The following is a 5263-nucleotide window of genomic DNA, read 5'->3' as shown; positions in this document are numbered from 1 at the left end:
AGGGGTCTAGCTCTGCGGCTAAGTCCCACCGTGCGTGGTACTTGAATGGTCGTTCCAGCGGCTAAGTCCCACGGTGCGTGGTAGTTGCTGGATGGCGCGTGGTAGGTGTTGGCCGGCCTCGGCGGCCACTTAAGAGAGTCAAAACTATAGATCTTCGCTGCCACTCACCCGCGGGGGCTGGGGAATCCCTCCAGCCCGCCAGCGCCCCTCCCCCGCGGGGGGGTGGGGGGGCCGGAGTGACTTCGCGGGGTCTCGAAGCCGGGACCGTAGCGCACGCCCTGAGCGGAACAGGGCACGCCGCTGGCGGGGTTCGAACCCAGGACCTTCTTCGGCCATGCAGCAGCGACCCGATTTCTTGGTGTAGGGCGCCGTGGAGGCACGCGGCGTCCCAGAATCCCCGAAGCGAGGTTCGAACCCAGGAACGTCATAGGCCCCTCGCGGCTGCAGCAGCGACGAGCTTGCGTGGCGTAGGGCGCCGTGGTGGCAGGCGAGCATCGAACCGAGGACTGAGTCCTCGAGGCTGGCCGGAGAACACAGGAGCGTCGTCATCGTCCTCGCGGCGGCGGCGTAGGGCGCCGTGGTGGCCCGCGGCATCTCAGGTGGGCCTAAAACAATTAAGCTAGGTTCGAACCCAGGACGGAGTCCGGACCGAGTCCCCGCGATTAAGAACGCGGTCCCCCGCCCGCCCGCCCGCCCACACACGCCAGATCTCCGTCCTGCCCCCACCCCCACCCCCGTCCTGACACTACGACCCCGGGTCAAGTGCGGCGTGTCCCGAACCGGCAGGAGGCCTCATACTTGCCGATTGCCGGTTCGGCCGCGCACTCGGACCTGCTCCCAAAGTCCTCCCCATAGTAGGTCTGGACCCCCCTTATCTCAGCATTTGTCTTGCGCGGGCGGAAGGCGATTTTCTCCCCGACGAGAGGCTTGCCGGCCGCCAAGGCCCGGGACGTCTGCGGCAAAAGTCCGACGGCGCGTGGTAGCTCAGAAGGCTGTTTCGGTGAAAGAGTCCTGCGGTAATGGCGCCTTCTTAATAATAGTAACTTGAATAAAAATAACATAAGACAACACGAATAACGGGAGTAGAAGAAGAAGAATTAGGGAGGAAGAAAGCGTAATATAGTGAAGTAGATGGTTTTGTATTCTTATGAGTTGTTTGATTTTGAGTGAGTGAGTGGGATGTGTTGTTTTGGTTGCGTCTTATGTTTTTCTTTTATGGTTCTGTTGTGTCTTATTCTTTTTGTTGTGCCCTCTAATTATTCTTTTTCTGTCTCACTGTGTTGATGTATCGCATTGTTTTGTTGTGTCTTATGTTCTTGTACCTTATTGTAGGTCACTGCCACCGGGGATAAAATCATTTGCAATCAATAACAAATAATAAAAATAATAATATGGTTAAGTATTTGTAAATCATTAAAATTGGGCTTGCGGTGCCCCGTCTCGAAAGAAATCATCGTATAGCCGTTAACGCATTAAAAGTAAGTCATGTAAGAGACTACGCCTGTGTTTGATGGGTTGTATTGGGACGGTCGCTTCCTGAGGCCAATTCAGACGGCGAGTATAGTTACGGGGCTGCTTCGAAGCACGAGACCGTGCCGTGATAGCGCCTTCCTAAGAATAAGAAATAGAACGAATATAACTTCAGCGGCTAAGTCCGAAATATTCCAAAATGCAGTAAAATATTCTTAATTGAAAAAAAATGGGCTTGCTGTGCACAATAATGCCGTTAATTGTCTAAAAATAAATTTCCGAAATTTAACTCAAAAGTCATGGCTCTGCGGCTATGTCCCGTGGTGCTTGGAACTTGAAATCAGTTCTGCGGCTATGTCCGACCGTGCGTGTTAGTTGAGTCGCTTCAGCGGCTAAGTCCGAAAATTTCCAAAATGCAGAAAAATATACATAATTGAAGAAAGTTGGCCTTGCTGTGCTTAATAATATCGTTAATAGATTAAAAATAAATTTCCGCTGTGTTAGGTGGGCCTTACTTGGACGGTACGAATTCTGCGGCTATGTCCCGTGGTGCGTGGTACTTGAAACCAGTTCTGCGGCTATGTCCGACCGTGCGTGTTAGTTGAGTCGCTTCAGCGGCTAAGTCCAAAAAATTTCCAAAATGCAGAAAAATACACATAATTGAAGAAAATTGGGCTTGCTGTGCTTAATAATATCGTTAATAGATTAAAAATAAATTTCCGCTGTGTTAGCTGGGCCTTACTTGGACGGTACGAATTCTGCGGCTATGTCCCGTGGTGCGTGGTACTTGAAACCAGTTCTGCGGCTATGTCCGACCGTGCGTGTTAGTTGAGTCGCTTCAGCGGCTAAGTCCAAAAAATTTCCAAAATGCAGAAAAATACACATAATTGAAGAAAATTGGGCTTGCTGTGCTTAATAATATCGTTAATAGATTAAAAATAAATTTCCGCTGTGTTAGCTGGGCCTTACTTGGACGGTACGAATTCTGCGGCTATGTCCCGTGGTGCGTGGTACTTGAAACCAGTTCTGCGGCTATGTCCGACCGTGCGTGTTAGTTGAGTCGCTTCAGCGGCTAAGTCCGAAAATTTCCAAAATGCAGAAAAATATTCATAATTGAAGAAAGTTGGCCTTGCTGTGCATAGTAATGCCGTTAATTGACTAAAAATAAATTTCCGCTGTGTTAGGTGGGCCTTACTTGGACGGGACGAATTCTGCGGCTATGTCCCGTGGTGCGTGGTACTTGAAATCAGTTCTGCGGCTATGTCCGACCGTGCGTGTTAGTTGAGTCGCTTCAGCGGCTAAGTCCAAAAAATTTCCAAAATGCAGAAAAATACACATAATTGAAGAAAATTGGGCTTGCTGTGCTTAATAATATCGTTAATAGATTAAAAATAAATTTCCGCTGTGTTAGGTGGGCCTTACTTGGACGGTACGAATTCTGCGGCTATGTCCCGTGGTGCGTGGTACTTGAAACCAGTTCTGCGGCTATGTCCGACCGTGCGTGTTAGTTGAGTCGCTTCAGCGGCTAAGTCCGAAAATTTCCAAAATGCAGAAAAATATACATAATTGAAGAAAATTGGCCTTGCTGTGCTTAATAATGTCGTTAATAGATTAAAAATAAATTTCCGCTGTGTTAGCTGGGCCTTACTTGGACGGTACGAATTCTGCGGCTATGTCCCGTGGTGCGTGGTACTTGAAACCAGTTCTGCGGCTATGTCCGACCGTGCGTGTTAGTTGAGTCGCTTCAGCGGCTAAGTCCGAAAATTTCCAAAATGCAGAAAAATATACATAATTGAAGAAAATTGGCCTTGCTGTGCTTAATAATGTCGTTAATAGATTAAAAATAAATTTCCGCTGTGTTAGCTGGGCCTTACTTGGACGGTACGAATTCTGCGGCTATGTCCCGTGGTGCGTGGTACTTGAAACCAGTTCTGCGGCTATGTCCGACCGTGCGTGTTAGTTGAGTCGCTTCAGCGGCTAAGTCCGAAAATTTCCAAAATGCAGAAAAATATTCATAATTGAAGAAAGTTGGCCTTGCTGTGCATAGTAATGCCGTTAATTGACTAAAAATAAATTTCCGCTGTGTTAGGTGGGCCTTACTTGGACGGGACGAATTCTGCGGCTATGTCCCGTGGTGCGTGGTACTTGAAATCAGTTCTGCGGCTATGTCCGACCGTGCGTGTTAGTTGAGTCGCTTCAGCGGCTAAGTCCAAAAAATTTCCAAAATGCAGAAAAATATACATAATTGAAGAAAGTTGGCCTTGCTGTGCTTAATAATATCGTTAATAGAATAAAAATAAATTTCCGCTGTGTTAGGTGGGCCTTACTTGGACGGTACGAATTCTGCGGCTATGTCCCGTGGTGCGTGGTACTTGAAACCAGTTCTGCGGCTATGTCCGACCGTGCGTGTTAGTTGAGTCGCTTCAGCGGCTAAGTCCAAAAAATTTCCAAAATGCAGAAAAATACACATAATTCAAGAAAATTGGGCTTGCTGTGCTTAATAATATCGTTAATAGATTAAAAATAAATTTCCGCTGTGTTAGCTGGGCCTTACTTGGACGGTACGAATTCTGCGGCTATGTCCCGTGGTGCGTGGTACTTGAAACCAGTTCTGCGGCTATGTCCGACCGTGCGTGTTAGTTGAGTCGCTTCAGCGGCTAAGTCCGAAAATTTCCAAAATGCAGAAAAATATACATAATTGAAGAAAGTTGGCCTTGCTGTGCTTAATAATATCGTTAATAGAATAAAAATAAATTTCCGCTGTGTTAGGTGGGCCTTACTTGGACGGTACGAATTCTGCGGCTATGTCCCGTGGTGCGTGGTACTTGAAACCAGTTCTGCGGCTATGTCCCACCGTGCGTGTTACTTGAGTCGCTTCAGCGGCTAAGTCCCACGGTGCGTGGTAGTTGCTGGATGGCGCGTGGTAGGTGTTGGCCGGCCTCGGCGGCCACTTAAGAGAGTCAAAACTATAGATCTTCGCTGCCACTCACCCGCGGGGGCTGGGGAATCCCTCCAGCCCGCCAGCGCCCCTCCCCCGCGGGGGGGTGGGGGGGCCGGAGTGACTTCGCGGGGTCTCGAAGCCGGGACCGTAGCGCACGCCCTGAGCGGAACAGGGCACGCCGCTGGCGGGGTTCGAACCCAGGACCTTCTTCGGCCATGCAGCAGCGACCCGATTTCTTGGTGTAGGGCGCCGTGGAGGCACGCGGCGTCCCAGAATCCCCGAAGCGAGGTTCGAACCCAGGAACGTCATAGGCCCCTCGCGGCTGCAGCAGCGACGAGCTTGCGTGGCGTAGGGCGCCGTGGTGGCAGGCGAGCATCGAACCGAGGACTGAGTCCTCGAGGCTGGCCGGAGAACACAGGAGCGTCGTCATCGTCCTCGCGGCGGCGGCGTAGGGCGCCGTGGTGGCCCGCGGCATCTCAGGTGGGCCTAAAACAATTAAGCTAGGTTCGAACCCAGGACGGAGTCCGGACCGAGTCCCCGCGATTAAGAACGCGGTCCCCCGCCCGCCCGCCCGCCCACACACGCCAGATCTCCGTCCTGCCCCCACCCCCACCCCCGTCCTGACACTACGACCCCGGGTCAAGTGCGGCGTGTCCCGAACCGGCAGGAGGCCTCATACTTGCCGATTGCCGGTTCGGCCGCGCACTCGGACCTGCTCCCAAAGTCCTCCCCATAGTAGGTCTGGACCCCCCTTATCTCAGCATTTGTCTTGCGCGGGCGGAAGGCGATTTTCTCCCCGACGAGAGGCTTGCCGGCCGCCAAGGCCCGGGACGTCTGCGGCAAAAGTCCGAC

This window comes from Zootermopsis nevadensis, unplaced genomic scaffold (assembly GCF_977971745.1).
Source record: "Zootermopsis nevadensis isolate Lab colony 2312 unplaced genomic scaffold, Znev_1.0 Znev_ptg000243l, whole genome shotgun sequence".
Classification (NCBI taxonomy): Eukaryota; Metazoa; Arthropoda; class Insecta; order Blattodea; family Termopsidae; genus Zootermopsis; species Zootermopsis nevadensis.
The sequence above is the reverse complement of the archived record's forward strand: the minus strand, read 5'-3'. Positions refer to the sequence as shown.